Genomic DNA, 23,555 nt, shown 5'->3' on the forward strand with positions numbered 1-23,555 from the left:
TTTGGGTGAAGAGTGTTTTTTAGTGTAAGGGGATAGGTGGATCTGTAAATAATTTAGTCCAATGATTAAGGTCTTGGCCTATCTCGCCGGTGGTGTTTTCAACGTGACGGTGGAGTTCACCTATGCACCAACCTCTTACAAAGGGTGGCATATATAGAGAGGTGGTCATGGGGTGGCACTAGTAGTGTGGTTGTTAACGGTCTCGGTATATGAGATAAAAAACCCATGGCCGGTATCGTTTGGTTAGAAATGGGTGGCGTAAAGGCTAATGAGGACAAAAAAAATAAAAAATCATGAAAACATGTAGATCACACGAATATTTACTCTCATGATTTACATCTTATGGCATCAGTTGAAAGTGCATAGCATATGTAACCATGAATGCATTTACTCGTGTTCAATTTATTTTTAAGTTATACGTGCACATATAATCATGTATTTGAAGTGCACGTTGAAGTTAGTATGACTAGGCCTTTATTTATTATCATGAAGTGTATTTTGTTTGTCCTGCATGTTCTTTTTCTTTGCAGATGTGCTTTCGTGATTTCATAGTTAGAGAAAGAAGTATTATTTATTAGAGATAGTGAGGCCTGAGAAGAGTGATCTTGGCAAGAACGGGATGATTTAATGAGCAGAAGAAGCCTCCTATTTATCTCACATCAGGAACTGAGGGAAACTCAAGGTTACCAAGACTATCCAGGTTCCTTGGAATGGGACAGTCTGGAGTCGTTGCAATTGTACCTGTGGAGGTGAACACCATTGATCCTTGGAGGGGTGGTGCGATATATGGCTGATGATGAGGTATCTGTGTGTTTTAATTAGTGTTTATAAGTTAGAGCAGATCACTTTTGACTTAGAAAGGTGCAGACCTCTCTGCTTCCTTCTGTCCTTGCAAGTGTGAGGCTTCATGCTAGACACTGATTTCCCTTTTTAGAAGATTTCTACTGAAATCTTCTCTATGCCGACACCTTCCTGCATTTCTAATTTTCCCTGAGACCTTTCATTACAAACCATCCTCATTCTAGACTTAGAGCATGATTAGATGACTTTAGATCCTATTAATGTTTAGGAAGGAGGTGCGGACTTTGGTAAAAGAACATTGATTCCAAATGCTTGGCATTTGTATTGTTCTGACTCGTTATTGCATGCTTTATGCTTTCGAGTTGGAATTTGCTATGATGCCTTCATTTGCTTATCACAATTCTTTGCAAAATAACTAAATTAATAAATAGCATGTTCCTAATTTTTGCATTTACTGAAATGCTTATTAATTTGTAATAAACCCACTTAACTTTAGTTATCTGTTTCTGCTCCTTATTTTGTGACCAAATGGGTCACACAAACTTTAGATTGTTTATTTGAATGTCACCTCCCTTTTGCCTCTCAGTCAACCAAAAAGATCTATCAGGTGAGAAATGGTAACTGTTTCCTGCGTTCTCCCACCTTCCAATTGTGACAATTCAGACTATTCCAGGCCCCCACAGTTAAAAGAATAACATGGGCTGCAAGCATTAGTCATTTTATTGTATATTGATGTCATTAACAACTTTTGTGTTCATCTCTAATTTAGACAAACAGTGGCACCATGTGGCAGATTGTCATAAGTGTCGGTGTTGACAACTGCATGCCAGTGCCAAGGACCGGAAACCACTGGCTCAAATTTAGCACTGAAGCATATCTACCTCAAGGGGCACAGATGAGAGCTTGGATCAGATGTTTGAGAACGTTGTTCATGCTAAGGTGGGGATGCTTTTAAGATGTCTGTGTAGGTGGGGTTTGATAGCAAGGAATAGCTGTGAGATGGAAGTGTTGCTTCTGCACCTTTGTTGCATTGGCGTCCCCTTGCCCTCCCACATGCGGCTTCTGCATCCAGTGTTGCATCTGCTCCCCCATTTGTTTCAACCCCGTTGCTTCTGCTGCCACCGCCTACTTTAACAAAAATAAAAACAAAGCCTTTGTACATTTCATTTTCTTTTTTATTTACCAATCCAACTCAGATCGGTAACTAAAAGGAAAAAAAGAACTCACTTTTTTTTGTAGGACTGCACATGCAAAATAATGCAGGTGGCAGCGTCAAATGCTTTTTATTGTTTTTTTCTTTTTCATTGTAGCCATTTGGGGATGCTGTGCAGCATGGCTAAAAACCAGTTCTGAGAGCAAGTCTTAATTGTTGCTTGTTTGAAGTAGGCAATAAAAAAATCTGTAACGGTTTTCAAATCCTGGAAACTCCCACACACTCCTCTTGTGAAAGCCAATGATAGTAAGGGTTAGGCTGAACTTTGCCTCTCAATAGCAAGTGATGTACTCATTTGACCCTTTAGCAAAACACAAAGAAGCCATTATCTAAACAATGGGGCTGTTCGACCATAAAATATATGTTGTGTGCCAGAAAACGGTTTGCCAACGAGAACATGGATTTTTAGAAAAGATGCACCTTGCAGGGTGTTATATGATGCTATACCGCATCCACTCTATAATTTACCATTACATCATGAAGGAAAGATTAGAAGGTTTATATGTGTTACTGTGGGGATTATCAGATGGTGGTGTCAGCGCGCAACCCCATACCTTAGTTGCTTATCCGAATGGTCTGGCACCAGATCAGGAGTGGTGAACTCCCTAGCAGACTTTGGTGCTCCTCGCTAGACTCATCTTATATAGCTAAGTTGGGAAGGCGAGGAGCGCAAGAATAAGGCATTTCTGTGTTCATTTTAAGATTTACTCAATGAATTACGGTACAGAAATGCAAAGGTGGACCATCAAAAGGTATATTCAATAAGCATACAAATCAATAAAATTACATCAAAGAACTCTGTACAGGTCAAAGGGTGGGAAAAGGCTCTCTTCCTAGCATGGAGAAATCACACTCCTTCTTACTGCTTTAAACAAAAACCTCATACATTTACTACAATTGTACATGGTTATCATGCTCATAGCCCATAGAAATTACACAAAGGAGCAGCAGTTGCAATGGAATCCATTTGAAAAGTTTCTCACTATGTTACTACATAGAGTACTGGTGTTCTCGCCATCTGTTCTCAGTTCATGAAATGCTACAGAGTACGTTATTCAGCCTGGGGCGGTTGCTTTGTCCTTGGGAAAGTACACTCTGCTTAGTCAGCTACTTATAGCATCCACACCAGCTCTGGAGCATGCAAATGACTACACCATACATGGAGCTCTGTGATACACGTCTTTATTCTATGGCATGCAACTGTTAACTGAACGCAATGTGTCATCGGCTTTATTGACCACACCCAGACACACCCAAATACTTCCCAAATGATTACATAATTTTGTAAGGAGTCAGCCGAGGACATCAAGGGTCCTACTGCACATGATTACACACATTACTTTGTTAGATAAAAAATACGGGAAAATTATATACATTAGAGTTCCTCAATGAATCATCAGGTGCTCGCACCAATCTTCCTGATCAAGTCGTTTGAGGTGAAAAAGTTGCGCTGTCTTCTGGCATCGTAGATGTAGATTCAGATGCTTGACTTGGACACTCAGGTGAACTTGTCTCACTTGTAAGGTCTAGAGCCGAAGAACATCGTGGCAGATGCTTGAAATATGACAAGTCACTCGTAATGGACTTTCCGGGAATTGCAGCGGCCACCATATGTTCTTTACTTGTCATGACTCTCAATGGTTCAGCATCAAAAGGAGCATCAGTCTGGGAGAAAAACAGTTACACAGATTACATGCTTTCAGTTCCTTCTTGACTTGTTTGTCAAGGCGGAGAAACCACACTCGGCCTCTGAGGGCTCTCTTGGTGGCTACAATGCCACAAAGTCCTTAGTGTGCCAGTTTAATGACTTCTTGTTGCAACCTCTGAGGTATGACAATCCTTGAACCTCTTAGAATAATACATTCTTGAGTAACAGAAAGTTGTTCCTGTACATTTTTGATATTCAACATAATCGGTGAGAGGTCGAGTATGTTTTCTCCATGATTGCATTGAAATGATATCCTTGAGTGTGAGCATGTCTCCGTTTTCTGTTGGTAGCAGCAATGATCTGCTCAAAGGATAGAGCTGCAGGGGTGCTGGACTTTACTATAAAATTGATGTATCCTTCAGTCGCTTTAGACGTTGTACTGTGACGCTGTAGCAGCACTCACGCGAAGTAATCTGCTTGGTTTCCATCCTTCCATGGCTTATGCACAACAGTGTAATCATACTCTTGCAATCTCAACCCTCAAATCTCAATGAGAGGTGGCATCTTGGCTTTCGGATTTCCGAAAATGGTGAGCAACGCCTAGTGGTCAGTGACAAGGCTTAAATGCTTTCCATACAGAAGCACATGAAATTGTACACAAGTCCACACTACAGCCAGGCTCTCTTTTTCTGGCTTAGAATAGGTCTGTTCAGTCTGAGATAGACGTCTTCTAGCATAGGCCACAATCAATGTTCCCTCTTATTTTTTTCAGCTGTGTACGGCATGAAAGGTGCCTGTGTGCAACAGTCAATGCGCAGCGTGCCGAAGAAATTGAACAATTCGCTGTGCAAGAGGGTACGGTATTGAAGTTGATGGAGCAAGCTAAAGAACAACATTTTGTTCAAACCTGCGAAGTTAATCTCTACTAATTAAGATAATGAGACTAATAAACTTGTGGTGAAATTATTAATCAACTTAGTTTTAAAGATGCACACATGAAAATACACGCGGGATTAATATGCTTTTTGTTGCAAACGCAAAGAAAAATTAATAAACTAACCTGGTCCATTGTCTTTGTCAATATTAAATGCGGCTGTTTTTATTAAAAGCATGTGCTTATTATATGTGCTTATGGTATGTCCTTTGTGATAAAAGCTCTAAGAGTTCCTGACATTCGAAAAGGATTGGTAAATATGAGGCTGCTTTGTGTGCTAAGCTAGGTAACATAATTAACTCTGTTAATTAGCAAAGAGGGAGGGTAACAGAATAGGTCTCAATTCTTTAATTAATTGATGTCTTGTGTTTGTTTAAATAATAGTTTCCAAAGTGAGGCCTGAAAAAGTGGCTTAGAAAATATGGCTGACAGAGATGCAGACGTGAAACCTTGTCCAGAGTGGAGCCTTGAATTTACGCAGTAGTGGAGATTTTTGTTGCACAAACATTAACAATTCTTTGCTTGAATAGAATATGCTCATGGAGAGAAGGCTCAAGGACAGTAAGAAAGTGTCTGCCAAGTTTAGGAAGTAATGTTCCGATCTCGAGGGAAAAGCTACTCTTTAAGGAAGCCGAATGACGCGGAAGGAAAAGACAAAGGGCTTTTGTGAAGCCCGGACTTGGTCAAAATTCAGAGATGACCTAATGATGGACTGACATGCTTCAGCCAATGGGAAATGTGGATTCCTCTGAAGGAATGTGAAATGTAGAAAGTTTAGCTAGAGAGAAAGGTATAAATTATGACACCATGAGTGGAGAAAAAAACTCTGACTTTCCGAATCCTGAATGGTGCTTGTTATGCTGATGGACCTTTGGCGCACGTAAGGATAGCTGACTTATGATTTATTCCTTTCTAGGTAAAGAGAGATTCAGTCAGGGAAATAGGTACAGGGAATGGAAACTTTATTTTGCTAATTCTTCATAATTCTGAGCTAACTTTGAAATGTCGGTTCTAATTTCATTTCCATAATAAAAATGCCGCTAATTCTCATTTGCTTATGAAATAAAGATATTTGAAACATAAAATGCTTTTTCCTATGAATAATAAAGCTAATAAAATTAGATTTTAAATGACAAGCTGGTCTTGTTTATTCATGTCTAGTTTCCATTAGTTGATCCATCAACCATAGTGGTTTGATTTAAATGAAAAATCCATACTAATATAATAAAGAGAGAGCCCAAACCTTTGAGGCGGGTAATCTCAGGAACCACAGCACCAATCACAACACCCAATACAGCGTTGGAAAGGGCAGTTGCAGCAGAAGGACATAGGCTATGCAGACACCCACCATATACATTTAAAAGGTAAAAGAACCATGCCAGCAAAGTAGTCCCTTGTGGGCGTGTCCCTTGTGGGCGTGTGCTGGGGGCGTGACAAACGCTGGGGGCGTGTGGTACGTTCCGCCCTTCATGCCATGTCTCATATCGTGTGCTAATCTCACCCTGCTCCCTTTAAATACCCCTGCATCCCATAATCATAACCCACGCCTACTCCTTAAAATACCCCAACACCCTTAAACACTAACCCATCTTAACCCTATAAATATTCCCTGTACCCCAAAACCCAAACCTATCCCTAAACCCTAAAAATACCCCTGTACCCCGAAACCCAAACCTAGCCCTTAACACTAACCCATCTTAACCCTATAAATATTCCCTGTACCCCAAAACCCAAACCTATCCCTAAACCCTAAAAATACCCCTGTACCCCGAAACCCAAACCTAGCCCTGAACACTTAAAATGCCACTGTACCCCAAAACCCAAACCTACCCCTGAACCCTAAAATACCCCTGTACCCCAAAACCCAAACCTAGCCCTGAACACTTAAAATGCCACTGTACCCCAAAACCCAAACCTACCCCTGAACCCTAAAATACCCCTGTACCCCAAAACCCAAACCTAGCCCTGAACCCTTAAAATATCCCTGTACCCCAAACCCCAAACCTACCCCTGAACCCTATAAATACCCCTGTACCCCAAAACCTAGTCATGAACCCTAAAAAGAACCCTGTACCCCAAAACCCAAACCAACCCCTGAACCGTAAAATATCCCTGTACCCCAAACCCTAAAAATACCCCTGTACCCCACAACCCAAACCTAGCCCTGAACCCTTAAAATACCCCTGAACCCCAAACCCCTAACCTACCCCTGAACCCTAAAAATACCCCTATACCCCAAACCTAGCCCTGAACCCTAAAAATACCCCTGTACCCCAAAACCCATACCTATCCCTAAACCCTAAAACTATCCCTGTACCCCATAACCCAAAACTATATCTGAACCCTTAAAATACCAAACACCCCAAAACATATACCTCAGTATTCCAAAACATATACCCCTATACCCATACTTACCGTATCCAAACATTAAAAAAATATATGCTTTTACCATGCATGCACGTTGTAAATGTATGCGTGATAAAAGCATATAAAATGTAATGCCATGCGTTATAATGGCATTGCGGAGTCATGGTACTTTCATAATGAAAGTATGCGGAGTGATGGTATGTGGAAAGAAAGTTGCGGAATAATGGGTGTTTACCCTCCCCCGGTAAGTACATTGGTGGCACGGCGGCCCACATCTCCAGCAACATACTCATATTTTTTCAAAACCCATTTGAAAAATGCACAGGTTTCTCTCATTGATGGCCAGCACCGACATACACTTTTAGACACACCTCCCGCCACAAGTTTTAGAATTGCGAACTTTAGAGCTTGGGAGCTACTTTCGAATCTCGGCATCAGCTCAACATCCTGTGATTCCAGGCAAATCGCTTTGTCTCCCCGTGCCTACCACAAATGAATGTGTTCTTCTGTAATGTAAATTGTGCTCATGCCATGTTGTCGAGTTCGCGCTATATAATATTGTAAGGAAAAATAAAGTAGGGATACTCGAGTTCACACACTACTGAAAGCGCACTCTTAAGTGCATCAGCAGTGTACTGTGAATTAGAGCATTTCACAGGCCTGTCACAGATAAGAAATGCTATCAAAACGAAATCCTACAAAACAATATACTACTGGCCGGCAGCAATTCATACCCAGACAACGTCGGGACGGGCTACTAGTCGTTTTATAACATGATAATGAAAAATAAACTGCAGTTGTATATAATAGTGTAAATACTATGTATATAGAATATAAATCAAATCAAATCACATGATTCAGTTGCTCAATAATTGTCTCGTTGGTGTTATGGGCCGGTTTGAGTGTTTTATAAATAACGGTGAGTATTGAGGTGATAGGTAGCATTTGTGAGGCAATTTTTCTATAAGAGCGCTGGATCAATTTCTTGGGAGCAGAGGATGGTTACTATGGTAACTGACATGTTACATGGTCATTACATAGGATTACATGTTTAAAACTTGTTAAGTTTCTTTAATTGTTATATGTAGTCAAAAGGTTTTTTCCAGCAGTGTGAAAATTATTAGTTGTGCCGGCATGAGTAGTGTGACAAGTGAGGTTGCACAGTGCATTTGTTCTGTTTTAAATAGTGGTATCGCCGTATATCACTAGTGTTGTGGTCGTACAGCACAAGTTTAGGGAAATTCTAGGTGTGTAAGGTAGAACACAATAGTGAGGATTGTCTATGAAATCATAACTTTTGAGTATAGGGACTTCTGTCCTGTTTTAAAACTCACTGTGAAAAGAGTAGTAAAATTTATCCAAGCTTGAGTGAAGGGTAAGGAAGTGTCGTCTCTCTTACTGACGAGTGTGGATTTCTATAGATGGGTTAAAGTCCTACCAAAGATTCATGTAAGTATGGTTAGGGATTTTCCTGTATGAATGTGCGTAAATGAAATTTTAATATACGATCGAGTGAAATTCCGAATTGTCTCTAAGGAGATCTCTGTATGTGCATTTTGAGAAGAACGAGTTCGTTATTACTTGCTAGAAGGGTAGAGTAAGGCTTGTTTGCTTTATCGATGAATCTAAATATTCTGTGAAAATAGCGTCGTCTATTTGACGCGAAGAGAATACTTGAATGCATGAGAAAACTATCACTTTATTTTAGCAAAACAGACAAATGGTTTGTTTTATGTGAAGTTATTAACCCCTTTGATGCGGGGCAAATATCCCTCCCCAGTGCTGCGCTGTCCATTGGAACTAGTGCTGAATGGACGTCCAATGGTCGTGCGCAGCACTGGGGAGGTAGTGCATGCGACGACCGTTGGACGTTCGCAGCACTGAAGGGGTTAACTGAATTTTATCTAAAGTTTGTAAATATAGTGCTGTGAAATTTTTTTGTAAAGGAGGGGTTAGTTTAAAGAGCCAGAGACGGAGCGGAGAAGTCTGCAGCGGTAGCATACGTCACTAGTGCCGCTCTGTGATTGGCTAACATAAGTCACAGTATTCGCGCACAGATTGGTTCACGTGACAAGACAAGCTTACAGCTGATTGGTTCATCGTGAAAAACAGTAATTCTATTGGTTGAGCAGAATAGTGACGTAGCTTAACCTGATTGGCTTGTTAGTGAGTTTCGCGCACGGATTGGTTGGTGCTGCGGAATAACTTCCTTGTTACGATCTTTTCTGAAGTTGAGGAAATAGTTTAAAAACATGGATTATAATTTTCAGAGAGAGAAAAAGAAACTTTCATGGTTTCAGAAATTGAAAAATAAATTGAAATCTGACAAGAAAATTGCAACGCGAGGCGGAAAATTAATTCATAAGTACAAAACGCCTGCAGTTTATATGCTAGGTAAATATGGTTACCATACTTGTCTCTGGATTGAGAATTGGATGAAATATACTGAGAATGATGGTGTTTTAGCATGGCCAGAAGACGGATCATTTAACGTAGCGGTTTTGAGGAATTTAAGAGAAAAAATGGTAAATCTCGTACCGAAAACCAGACCTACACAATTTGAAGCTTTAGTTGAATGGGAAGATGAGATGCATGAATTAGAACGAGAGAGTAGAGGTATTCCAAAAAGAATAGCCAGAGAAACACATCAGGATAGAATGCGTCGATGGAGAAGTGCAGACATGTGTGATGGCTTATACCAAGTGAGACTAGAGAGTGATTCAGAAGATGTGGTTTTAGAAGAAATGTATACTAAAAAACCATCACCTTTCCAACCAGTTTGTACATGGACTACTCCAAGTGCCCCACCTAGAGAAATTATTGATGAAATTTCCCCTGAAACAAATTTGACCAATAATAAAACTCCAGAGAGAGTAGAAACAGGATGTATTTCAAATATATCACCAGAAAATAGCAATTTTACTGAAACTCCAGATCAGAGAAATGAAACCCCAAGAAATGAAACCCCAAGGAATGAAACTCCAAGAAATGAATTCAGAGCAGACAGGTATAAATAATTACCAATACCGGATACTTCAGAATATATTCGTTCAGCAAATGAATTAATACAACAGTTAACTAAAAGCATGGAAGCAGTAACAGTGCCTGTAACGATTGGACCTGTTCTTCCAGTATTTGATCAAAAAGAAATCAGACATTCAGCTTTATCTGTTCCCTTAAATACAGAAATACAAAAAGTGACTGAAAATTTGTATTCAGATTTAATTGAAATTCATCGAGAAAGAATGAGGATGCCTGACTTAACTCTTAATCAAAGCTTAACATGTAAAACCCAATTGGTGCAGACTCTGATTCAGAATCGCCAGAAAAAAGTATTAATAAAATAAATTTAACGTCAGAGGGTAAATTACTTGATGTCGGAAAACTGAAAGCAGACATAGAAGAATTAATTATTGGAACAATTGGAACTGACAGTTTAAAGGCATATCAGGATGATGAATTATTGTTTATTTGCAAAAGCATAACATGGAAAACAAAAAACAGATATGATGAATTGGAAGAAATAGCTGCTGAATTTGAAGTTGATTTGAGTAAAAGAAAAATTTGCAGAAAAGTTACAGGGTAGATTTTTCTGAAAAAGACATTGAAAACATGAATAATTCAGGAAGATTGACACATATAAAAGATTTAATTGCAATCTTGAGAAAATGGAGTGAATTAAGTAAATGGAGAGCAAAATGGACAAAGAAAAGAGATGAAGACAGAACAAGTTTACATTTTCTTGTAAAAGAAAAAGATAAAGTAGTAAATGAATTCCCAATGAGAGAAATAGCAGGTGGAGGATATGTACATGTCCCATTGACAAGACAGGACATTTTGCTGTTTACAAATGATTTTCCCCGATTGAGAGAAAAACCTGTAGAATGGTACCGACAGGTAGAAAGATTTGTGAAGGTTTCAAAGGTTTTGTGGGTTGATCTTGATGGATTATTTGACATAATTGTTCCTTCAGATATTTGGACAGAATGTAAAATTTCTATAGATTGGCCTAGAGAAGAACCCTCTCGAGATAAGGTAACAGGTGCTCCTTCACCAGATGTAATGAAAATGTATGATAAAGTAATTGTGTTTTTTAAAAACAAAATTCCTCCTAAAGAAATAGATTGGGTTAAAATTGACAGAACAATCCAGGAAACAAAAGAATCAGTTCATTCATTTTATGAAAGATTACTGCTGGTATTTAAACAATACAGTGGTTATGAGCATCTGAGTGAGAAAGATATGAGCCATTTTATATACAGATTTGTATATGGCTTGAGACCTGAAATTAGTGAAATGATAAGAACTGGAATAGTTGGGTGGCAATCACATACAGTTGATGATATTTTAAGAAAAGCAAAATACTGTAGTGATGAGATAGATGCTAAACAAAAGAAGCTGAAAGAAAAAGGAATGTGGGCACAGGTGAAAGTGGCTGAGCAACAGATAGCAACTTTGGGAAATAAAAATGCTGATCAAAATCAAGGGAAATTTAAAGGTAAATATAATAAGCCAAAGTTAATGGGAAATATAGAGGAGTTAAAACAGAAACTCCCATGTTTTAATTGCAGCAAAATTGGACACTGGAAGCGCAAATGTAAGAATCCGCCCAGAAATTTTGTTAAAAATCAATCATTAAATCCACAGATGCAGAATGAGATAAATCAGCAGCAACAGCTACAGCGACAGGTAGTGATTCAGCAAAGTCAGTTGCCACAACAGTTACCACAACCGCCACTTCCAAACTGTATAAATTTGCAGAGATACAGTACAGAATCAGGATTCAGCGGAGGTGAACAGGTAAACAGATCACCGAGAGTGAATGTGTCAAATCTGTCACAACAATTCTTGTTAAAGGAAGATGGAGGGTGTGATTCTGATGATTACTTCTGACGGTGCCTGACAGAGGAGGAAGAGTGTGTGCTTGGAGACACTCTTGAGGTAGATCAATCTGGTCCATATGTGAATGGTAAAGTGAATGATGTGGAAATTACTTTCCTAGTGGATACAGGTGCTACCCGTTCTACTGTTAGATCAGTGGAAATAGAAAACCTACCTCTCTCTGGTGAGAAGATCCAAGTAGTTGGTGTAGCTAATCAACAGATTAAAACAGATGTAACTAAACCAGTTGAAGTTGAAATAGGTAAATTTAAAGACATGCACAGATTCATAGTTTGTGACAGCAGTCCTGTAAATCTGTTAGGAAGGGATATACTCTGTAAGATGAATTGCGCAATATACTGTTCACCGGATGGTATAGAGCTGCAAACTCCAGAAGAAGATGGTCTTTACAAATTAACAATGTCAATGGTTGAGGCAGAAGAAAGCAGACTATTTCCTGTGTTTGATAAAAATAATTTGCCTGAAGAATTAAAAAAGACAGTGAATTTTAAAATTTGGGATTTCACTGGAGATAAAATGGGTTTGATGAAAAATGTAGACCCAGTGCAAATAACAGTAAAACAAGGAGTAGATTATCCAAATATTCCACTATAAAATGAAAGAAGAAGTGATTGAAGGAGTGATTCTGTGAAAGATAAATTCAATAAACAAGGTGTTCTAAAAGAAATTGAAAGTAGCCATGTAACCGATTATGGGAATTAAAAAGCCAAACGAAACTTTCAGAATTGTTCAGGACCTGAGAAAGGTAAACAAAATTGTTGTTCCTTGTTGTCCAGTTGTACCAAACCCAGCGGTAATTTCATATCAGATTCCGCATGATGCAGAATGGTATACAGTTATTGATCTATGCAATGCATTCTTTACTGTTCCATTGCATCCAGAAAGCCAGCAAATGTTTACGTTCCGGTTCAAAGAGCCTATTCTAGCATGGTGTAGAATCCCTCAAGGGTACACTGAGAGTCCATCTATTTTTAATCAGTTGCTAAAGAAATCTTTGGAAAATCTAGATTTACCTGAAAAATCTACATTAGTACAGTATATTGATGATCTCCTTGTTGATGCAAAGACAAGAGATAATTGTGTAACATATACCATTACTCTCTTAAATCATTTGGCAGATGATTGACACAAAGTATCACCTGTGAAATTACAGTTTTGCAAACAAGAAGTAAAATATCTTGGTCATAGAATTGCAAAAGGTACCAGACAGGTAACAGAAAGAATAAAAATGATTCAAGCAATGCAACCTTCAAGAACACAGAGACAGGTTAGAATGTTTCTAGGCATGGTAGGTTATTGTCGCCAATGTATTAGAGGATTTTCTGTAATTGCAAAGCCATTGCAGAGACTGACAAAAGCAGACATAAAAGACCCAATTAGTTTAACAAAAACTGAATTGGAAGCTCTTGAACAGCTAAAAAGAAGTTTGTGTGAAGCTCCAGCATTGGGAATGCCCGATTATGAAAAAGAGTTTGAGCTGTATTGCAGTGAAAGAGAAGGTTGTGCATTGTCAGTTCTGATTCAAAGACATGGAAGACTGAGAAAGCCAATAGCATATTTCTCAGCTGTTCTTGATCCTGTTGCAAAAGCATTACCAGGTTGCTTAAAAGCAGTAAGTTTGGAACAAAGGGAAGGAATAATCATGGGTTTTCCAGTAAAGGTATATGTGCCACATTCTGTAGAAATTCTCCTTACCAGTAGCAAAACACAGCATTTGACAAGTAATAGGTTGACAAAATATGAAAAAGTGATTCTTGGATCAGACAACGTCTCGATTGCAAGATGTGTAAATCTGAATCCTTCTACATTGTTACCTGATGCTTCTGAAACAGAAATCAAAGGTGAAATTGTGGATCATGAATGCCTGGATGTATTAGAATATTGCACAAAACCAAGACAGGATATTAAAGATGTCCCGTTGCCTGAATCGGATTGGGTTTTGTTTGTTGATGGTTCATGCCTGAGATCAGATGAAGGTGTGCTGTGATCAGCATATTCAGTATGCACGGTTGCAGATGTGATTGAAGCTTCAAGTCTCAAAGAAATTTGTTCAGCTCAAGTAGCAGAATTAGTTGCTTTGATTCGAGCATGTGAATTGGGAAAAGGACAAAGGATTACCATAGTGACTGATAGTCAGTATGGATATGGCGTAGTTCATGACTATGGCCAGCTCTGGTCTCAAAGAGGTTATTTAACTTCTGCAGGATCACCAATAAGGAATGCTAAATTAATTAAAAGACTAATAGATGGGATTCAATTACCAGAAAAAAATTGCAGTAGTTAAATGTACAGCACATCAGAGAGGAATGGACTACATAACAAAAGGAAATTCATATACTGATGAAATTGCTAAATTCTGTGCAAGACATAATGCAGCAGTCAATCGGGAAAAATAAAATGAACATGTTTTGAACTCACTTATGCTAATATCTGTAGTTGATACTTGGCAGGGAGTAAAACAATTGCAAGATGAGGCAAGTGATGAGGAAAAAGACACATGGCTGAAAGCAGGATGTAGGCAAAGAGAAGAGGATGAGATTTGGGTTTACAAAGATGACAGACCAGTGATGCCAGACAGTATGATTTCAGACATGGCACGCATGTACCATGGTCCAGGACATATAGGCAGAGATTCCATGATTAGGCTATTTAGGCAAACATGGTATAATCCAAAATTCAGAATAATTGCAGAATCCTTTTGCCAGAGATGTCTGATCTGCCAGCAGATCAATCCGAACAGAAAAACAGTTGTAAGCATGGGAACCATAGGACGGGAGGGGGGTCCTTTTAACCAGAATACAGCTTGACTTCATTGACATGCCACCTCACAATAAACTAAGATATGTCTTGGTGATTGTTTGTTTGTTCTCAAGATGGGTGGAAGCTTTTCCAACTCGTCATAATGATTCAATCACTGTTGCAAAACTGCTGCTGAGAGAATTCATACCTAGGTATGGATTCCCAGTGTCGGTCGAGACAGATCGCGGCACACATTTTGAAAACAGATTGTTGAAACTGATTTGTGAAGCATTGGGCATTAAACAGAAACTACATTGTACATACAGGCCAGAGGCCTCAGGTGTTGTTGAACAAGTGAATGGCACAATAAAAAATAGAATTGGAAAAATGTGTTCAGCAACAGGAATGAAGTGGACAGATGCACTACCACTTGTTTTGATGACTTTGAGAAGCATTCCAGATAAGAATACAGGATTGAGCCCTCATGAGATATTCATGGGCAGGGTCATGAGGCAAGCATTTGTTCCAGTTGACAAGTTACTAAGTATAAATGATAGCGTCATTTTGGATTACTGCAAGAATCTATCTGACGTGGTGACTTCTGTGTTACATCATGTAGGAACTGAAGTGCTCACAAAAGAAAAAGAACAAGCTCATGATCTGTTACCAGGAGACTGGGTGAGGACAAAAGTGCATCGAAGAAGAAATTGCCTAGTACCAAGGTGGCAGAAAGCGAGACAGGTGATTTTGGTCACAACTAATGCAGTAAAGTTTAGGGGATTAAAAAGGTGGATTAATGCGAGTCATACCATACGAGTCCCAGAACCTGAGAATCCTGACGAAGAGGGTGATACAACAGCTGATTCAGATTCAGAAGAAGAGCCTGATGAAAATCCAGATCCTGAAGATCGACAAGATTGTCGACATCTGGAAGATTCAAATGCAAATGAAGCTTTGAATGAAAAGATTGTAATACAAGATTCTGAATAAGAAATTGATAATCTGCTAGATCAAGAAGCAGAAAAAGAAACTGATCAAGAAGTGAGTCGAAATCAAGATCAGGAGAGTATTGAAAAGCAGAAAAGAAACTTTGGAAGAAGGAACAAAGATTCTGAAACTGGTGAACTGGAAATAATTGAAGAAGAAGAAGAAATTCCAAGTACCAGCTATAAGAATGACTTTCCTAACAAAGTGAAACTGCTGAGTAAAGAAGTACCTGAATCTGATGAAGAATCTGACTCAGAAAAATTGATCATTAATGAATCAGCTGAAAACACAGAAAGTAAAACAGATGACAGTGAAGATGAATCCAATTTGAAGAAAACAAGAAAAAGAGCTTGGAGAGTTGAATGAAATTTGAAAGAGCCAAAAAAGAACCTAACAAGAAAAGGAGATAATTGGCAAAAAGAATTTGGAGGTATCAAATTTAAATTAGTGAATAAAGCAAAAGAGCAAGTTAATGAGATTTCAAGTCAAAAAGAGGAAGACTTGAATAAGAAAAAACAAGCAGGAAAGAATATAGAAGTGATAAGCAGTAGAGCAAAGAGAACATTAAAACCAAACCAGAAATATAAATCGCCAGAGTGGGCTTACAGTATTATCCCACCAGTAGTTGAGGTTAATAGCAGCCAAGAAGATTTTGATAATGCAAGTGACAATGATTGAACTTATTGATTAATTGACACAAGGTTGAAGAAATTATGTTAGCTGAAAAACACATTTGATGTATGACATAAGGTCGAAGAAAAACTGTTAGAGAAAAATAAAAAATCGAAAATAAAAATTCGATTTTTCAATTTTTATTTTTTAGCTTTTATTCTAAAGAGTAAAAGATGCCTTATTCTTATATTAATGAAAAGTCGAGATACTCAATTCTCAAAAGATGTTGCAAATTGTCTTCAATATGTGTAATGTTGATTATTTTAGTTTGGTTAATTTTAGCGGTCATCTTTCCTTTTGGTGTAGATAAAGAGACATATAAAGCTAATATGACAAGTAAAGTTGTGGTTAACTCTGAGAAAACTGATACTAATAGAATTATTGTACATAAACCAGAGATTCACCAAGATAGATCTATTGGAGATTTTTCTAGTAATAGCTTCTCAAGACTTTTATCTGAATATGTTAAGGTGATGAATGCAAAAGATTGTTATGTATGCGTGAAACTACCTACTTCTGTGTCAGAAGGAGTTAAATATAACATGCTTCCTCTTACTTACGGAATAACTTGTAGTGTAATAACAAGTTTGTTTTATAAAACTGGTTGTCTGGAATTTTATTATTCCGATTTTGATAAAATTTTTGCAAATTTAAAAGTTGTAGATAACTTGAATAAAATGAGACCTGCTAAACAGATGAGGGAATTTTTCCTAACGACTAATGAACTTACTTACGAGTATGCTTATAGAAATAATTTAACATGTAAATTGAGAACAGAAGAGAAAACATTTTTGAATATGGTGGAAGATAGAAGGGCAATTTACAAGCGGAATGAGACAACGAAACAGACTAAGTCAAAATTTTGGCAGTTCGAGGATGAGAAGCTTAATGGTAGAAATGTAAATGTTGCGATTCACATAGATAAACCTGTTAGTGGAACATTTTGTATAAGAAGAGACAATACATTTTATGATAATTATTTTGTAGGTGCAAGTCAATGTGAAGATACTTATCAAATTATAGGGGGATGGGGATTTAAAGGAGGCAAAGATCCAATTTTTCCCGGAATGTATTTCGTTTGTGGGAATAAAGCCTTTTACAGCCTCCCGGATCATTGGTACGGGACATGTTATCTAGGCTTAGTTTTTCCCAAAAATGTTCATGTAGATAGAAATGCAGATGGTTCATTTGAAATTAGCAGTCATGTGAACAGATTCAGGAGAGAAAGTTTTTCAGAAATTTTGGGAGACATATTTGGTGCGTTAATACCTATGGTAGGAATTACCCTGAATGCAGGTAAAATTAGAAAATTGTCCACAATTGTTGACAGATTGTCAACCAACACTGCAAGTGGTTTTCAATTAGTGAATATTGAACTTGTTGCCATGAGAACCATGGTATTGCAGGATCGTCTTGCGCTAGATATCCTGTTGGCAAAGGAGGGAGGAGTTTGTGGGATCTTACATGTTCAACACTGTTGCACATACATACCTGACAAAGCCAGAATGTAGAGACGTACATTAAAAACATTACTGAGTTACACACTGAGATAGAACCCTTAGAAGATGAGAGTTTTTCAGAACGTTCAAGCAAATGATTTGCAGCAATCAGACACTGGTTTCAAGAGATTGGTAGTTCAATTATAGGTAAAATAGTTTTTCCTTTAGTAATTATTGTTATAGTGATACTTTTGTTAAAAATTAGTTGCATGTTACACAAGAGAAGAAAATATGTGACAGAAAGAAAAAGAATGTATAAGCTAAGAGATGAAAAGGAAAAGGAAATAGAATTAGAAGAGTTTCGAAAAGCTCATTATGAGAAACAGAAGATGAATCTAAAGTTTAGAAGTACTAATATTAAGAAAGTCCAAAACATGTTCAAGGGTTGAAAATTTATAAATTTGGGGTATTGTTTGGTGATTTGAAATCACCAGATGAGGGAGATGATGGAGCAAGCTAAAGAACAAAATGTTGTTCAAACTTGCGAAGTTAATCTCTCCTAATTAAGATAATCAGACTAATAAGCTTGTGGTGAAATGATTAATCAACTTAGTTTTAAAGATGCACACATGAAAATACACGCGGGATTAATATGCTTTTTGTTGCAAACGCAAAGAAAAATTAATAAACTAACCTTGTCTATTGTCTTTGTCAATATTAAATGCGGCTGTTTTTATTAAAAGCATGTGCTTATTATATGTGCTTACGTTATGTCCTTTGTGATAAAAGCTCTAAGAATTCCTGGCATTTGAAAAGGATTGATAAATATGATGCTGCTTTGTGTGCTAAGCTAGCTAACATAATTAACTCTGTTAATTAGCAAAGAGGGAGGGTAACAGAATGGGTCTCAATTCTTTAATTAATTGATGTCTTGTGTTTGTTTAAATAATAGTTTTCAAAGTGAGGCCTGAAAAAGTGGCTTAGAAAATATGGCTGACAGAGATGCAGACGTGAAACCTTGTCCAGAGTGGAGCCTTGAATTTACGCAGTAGTGGAGATTTTTGCTGCACAAACATTAACAATTCTTTGCTTGAATAGAATATGCTCATTGAGAGAAGGCTCAAGGACAGTAAGAAAGTGTCTGCCAAGTTTAGGAAGTAATGTTCCGATCTCGAGGGAAAAGTTACTCTTTAAGGAAGCCGAATGACGCGGAAGGAAAAGACAATTGGGCTTATGTGAAGCCCGGACTTGGTCAAAATTCAGAGATGACCTAATGATGGACTGACATGCTTCAGCCAATGGGAAATCTGGATTCCTCTGAAGGAATGTGAAATGTAGAAAGTTTAGCTAGAGAGAAAGGTATAAATTATGACACCATGAGTGGAGAAAAAAACTCGTACTTTCCGAATCCTGAATGGTGCTCGTTATGCTGATGGACCTTTGGCGCACGCAAGGATAGCTGACTTATGATGTATTCCTTTCTAGGTAAAAAGAGATTCAGACAGGGAAATAGGTACAGGGAATGGAAACTTTATTTTGCTAATTCTTCATAATTCTGAGCTAACTTTGAAATGTCGGTTCTAATTTCATTTCCATAATAAAAATGCTGCTAATTCTCATTTGCTTATGAAATAAAGATATTTGAAACATAAAATGCTTTTTCCTATGAATAATAAAGCTAATAAAATTAGATTTTAAATGACAAGCCGGTCTTGTTTATTCATGGTCTAGTTTCCATTAGTTGATCCATCAACCATAGTGGTTTGATTTAAATGAAAAATCGTTTTATAACATGATAATGAACAATAAACTGCAGTTGTATATAATAGTGTAAATATTATGTATATAGAATATAAATCACATGATTCAGTTGCTCAATAGTTGTCTCGTTGGTGTTATGGGCCTGTTTGAGTGTTTTATAAATAACGGTGAGTATTGAGGTGATAGGTAGCGTTTGTGAGGCAATTTTTCTGTAAAGAGCGCTGGATCAAAGCTATCAAAATTAGTGATGTTTGACCTTCCTAAGCTTTGTTTGACATTAAAGGTAAAACAATGAATATTGACTCACATTTTGCTACATGCAACAGTCATTATGGAGGCTCTTGTACTAGTCTCAGTATGGTATTTACATTTATGCATACCACCATTAATTGCTTCAAGTGAAAATAATGTTCCTATACCATCTTGACATTTGTGTGCAGACATCTTCTACATGGCTAATGCCTTCATCTTTCACATATACTAAAAGGCATGACTTACAATTTGGGTTCTAATGCAACTTAATTTAATCTTTTCTTCTTCCTTTGGTGATTCATAATGATATAAAAAGTAATTCCTTATTTTAAGGATAAGCTTGGCCACAGCAATGACCCAAATGTGGCGTTACATTTATTCTAGGGACTCCGTGTTGATATTGGGGTGGGGGATTAATGTAAAAGTCTCACTATTCTTCATTTGCCTTGTGCATCAAACCAACATTGCAGTGCATCAATAAAGCCTTGGTGTGTTGAGAGTTGGGTGTTAGCTAGGTAGGGTATTACTAGAGGAGTTCTGCAGGCCATGAATGAAGCCAAGTAAGAAAGTGTCATGTCTGCTCACAATGCCTCGTTGCAATGATGGAGAGGAGGGTATGCTACACCAGTGCTCGGTTTCTATTTTTACCCTGGCATACACAAAGCCCAGCTCACCAACCAGGTACAAAGAAAGCTAAGTGCAAGTGAAGTGAAAAACTCCAAACCCTGTACTTCACAGTTGTTTTGCTCCAGCAGTAACAAGTAGGCAACACAATGAACAAGTGGCAAGATCCTCAAAATGCAAACTGCTTTATGGCCCGTTTTATTCCTTTGCATCTTTAAAGAGGCATAATTGCATGAATGTTGTTAACCCCTTCCCCGCGGGGCTAATTCTCCCTCGGTGTTGGGGGAGGGGGGCCACACGCGGTGCCGCGGTACTCGTGAAGAGCTGAGCTCGTCACACTGCGCAGCGGAGCTGTGCTCATGACGAGCTGAGCTCGTCATGACTCCGCCCATTCAATGGAACGCCCAGCACAGGAGGGGAATTATCCCCACGTGGGCGTTCTGTGGCAGTTATGACGAGCTCAGCTCGTCATGAGCACAGGTCCACTGTGCCTTATGACGAGCTGAGCTCGTCATGAGCGCCAAAAGTGTTAACAAATCCGTTAACGCATCCATCAGCCATATGTGTGAACCCCCATACTAGAGTGATGGACAAGAAAAGGCACAAAATAAATCAGGGAGTAGGTTACCATTCAACTTGTTTCTGAGATTCTCATCTGATTAAAACAACTGAATAGCAAAGTCGCTTACTTGCTGTCTGAAGTGACATGCATACTCCCAGAGAAATCCACAGTACGGGGTGAAGGAACATAGTGTGCGACCTACTAGCTTTGTAGTCATAGCTAACCACCTATTCCACATACTGCATACATACAAATGATATTTAAGTTTCATTTGAATCTTTGCTAAATCAGTGTGTGGCTTTGCATGCCTGCTCTCTTTTTAGCTGTGTAATTGCATGTATGTCAGAGTTGCAGAGATCAGTTTGTGCCAGAGAGTTCTCAACACATCATAATCTGAAGACAAGAAAGAAATTGAGGATGGAGCCACATTTTCACAGGAATTCTAAATTTCATGTGTCTTTGTGGGGAATTGGGAAGCTCCAAAAGATTGTCCCATACAGTGTGCTCTGTAAGAGTGTTCAATTCATTTCAAAGGCCATGCTACCACTAATGCTTCAAACCCTACCCACCACAACTGCAGGAGCACTGTCTCTATTCACCCTTGCTGCAGGAGCATTTCGGTTGTCACATTCACACTCTTGGTACCCCGAGACACTGCCATCCTTTGAAACTGCTGCTTCTGTAACTCCTCACCCATATTGTATACCTTCATCACTCTAGACAGCTCAGGAAAGAGGTGAGATACAATTGTTTGCATTGTCCCACCTGTCCTAGCAATGCACTGAACACATCTTATGAAAGAAAACTCGTGTGGCTGCTTATGATATGGTTTAGAAGTCATTTAAAAAAAAAAAGAGAACACACCTTTGTCACATTTCTTCCTTAACTTTTCCAACAATTGTCTTCTCTTCTGACTTTGAACAGATTCTTACAGCAAAATTGTAAACCTGCTTATTTTCCTACTTTAATAAACACTAGACAAATCTGTTTATGTGTTTTGTGTCTTTGCTGAAAGTAAAATCCAAAGTTAACCACAACAAGATTCAAATCTGTAATTTATAGGCTGACTAGTTCGACATATAGCATTGGAAATCTAGCTCACATTGTTAAAGCACCTGCTACAGAGGTCTAAATACAAGCTGGACACAGGACTGAAATATCACAAACGTTTCAGAGGGCGAATGTTGCTGTAGAATAGTACTGCACTGCATGTAGCATACAGGCAATTTTCAACAGCTAAATGTATACCCTGGAGGATTCCAGCATTTTTGCAGAGGCCCTTGTGTAGCCTGCAGGTCAGAAGTTGTTACGTAGTTTTGTGATAACTAAGTGCCTCCTGTCAACATTCACATTTTCAGTCAGTCAAAAATCTTTATTCAGCTGAGTGCCAGCCATAAAAGATTACATCTTAAAAACAACATTTCAAGGAACTGAAATGAAATGAATGAAATGAAATGAAAATAAATCTATTAAGCGCGGTTGCTGCCCACGGGCGTCCAAGCGCTGAGTTGAAGCAGAAATGTGACGGAACAGGGGAGATTAGGACTAGGCGGGTTTGGCGAACAGTAGTGTTTTCAGCTTTTTCCGGAATGAGAGCAGGTCAGGGTTGGACCGGAGTGAGAGGGGCAGAGCATTCCAGAGCTTGGCGGTGTTCAACGAGAACAGCCTACCCCCAGTCCTGGCTCTCTTCACTCTAGGAACAACTGCCAGGAAAGCCTCCGTAGACCGAAGGTTCCTGTTTGGGTGGTAGGGGATGACAAGGTTGTTATTGATTGCTGATCCCGTCTTCCAAAAGGCCCGATGCGCAATACACAGCGCCTTAAATGCCACTCTTTGCCTCACAGGCAACCAGTGCAGGCTTTTCAGTCCAGGTCTGGCTGACTGGGTTCGCGGAATCTGGAGTAAGGTACGTGCAGCGCAGTTTTGTACCACCTGCAGCTTCCGGAGGGTCATCTCAGGGGCCTCTACGTATAGAGCATTGTTTGAGTCCAGGCGGGACTGGATGAGGCCTTGTACTGCCACTTTTTTGGCCTCTAGAGGCAGAAGTGGGAGGACCTTCCTCAAGGTTCTGAGTAGGCCAAAACAGGTGGCGGACAACTTGGTGGCCTGGGTGGAGAAGGAGAGCTTTTTGTCTAACCATACTCCCAGGCTCTTGACACTTTCCTTGGGGGTGGGGGGGAGCGTCCAGACCGCAGGGCCACAAGGAAGTGAAAGGTACTGGCGAGGCTGGGCCTAGGAGCATGAGCTCCGTTTTTTCTCCGTTCAACTTGAGGGAGCAGTTGGTCATCCACTCCTTGACGTCCTCTAAACATTTCAGCAGACCTACCGGGGATTGCCTGTTGTTCTCTTGGGCCAATGAAACCACTAGCTGAGTGTCGTCGGCGTACAACACGATTTTAATGCCGTACGGTACGACTACCCCAGCCAGCGGTTTCATGTATACATTAAATAGCACAGGGCTCAAGGAAGAGCCCTGCGGTACTCAGCAGTTGAGAGGTTTGCTGGATGACATTGTATCGCCGTCGAAGATCTGAAAAGATCTATCAGACAGGAAAGAGTCGAACCACCTTAATGCATCACCTGAAACTCCGATGTTATAGAGACGGTTCAGCAAGGTGGCATAGCTGACCGTATCGAAGGCAGCACTTAGATCA

This window comes from Lissotriton vulgaris, chromosome 8 (genome assembly GCF_964263255.1).
Source record: "Lissotriton vulgaris chromosome 8, aLisVul1.2, whole genome shotgun sequence".
NCBI classification, from domain to species: Eukaryota; Metazoa; Chordata; class Amphibia; order Caudata; family Salamandridae; genus Lissotriton; species Lissotriton vulgaris.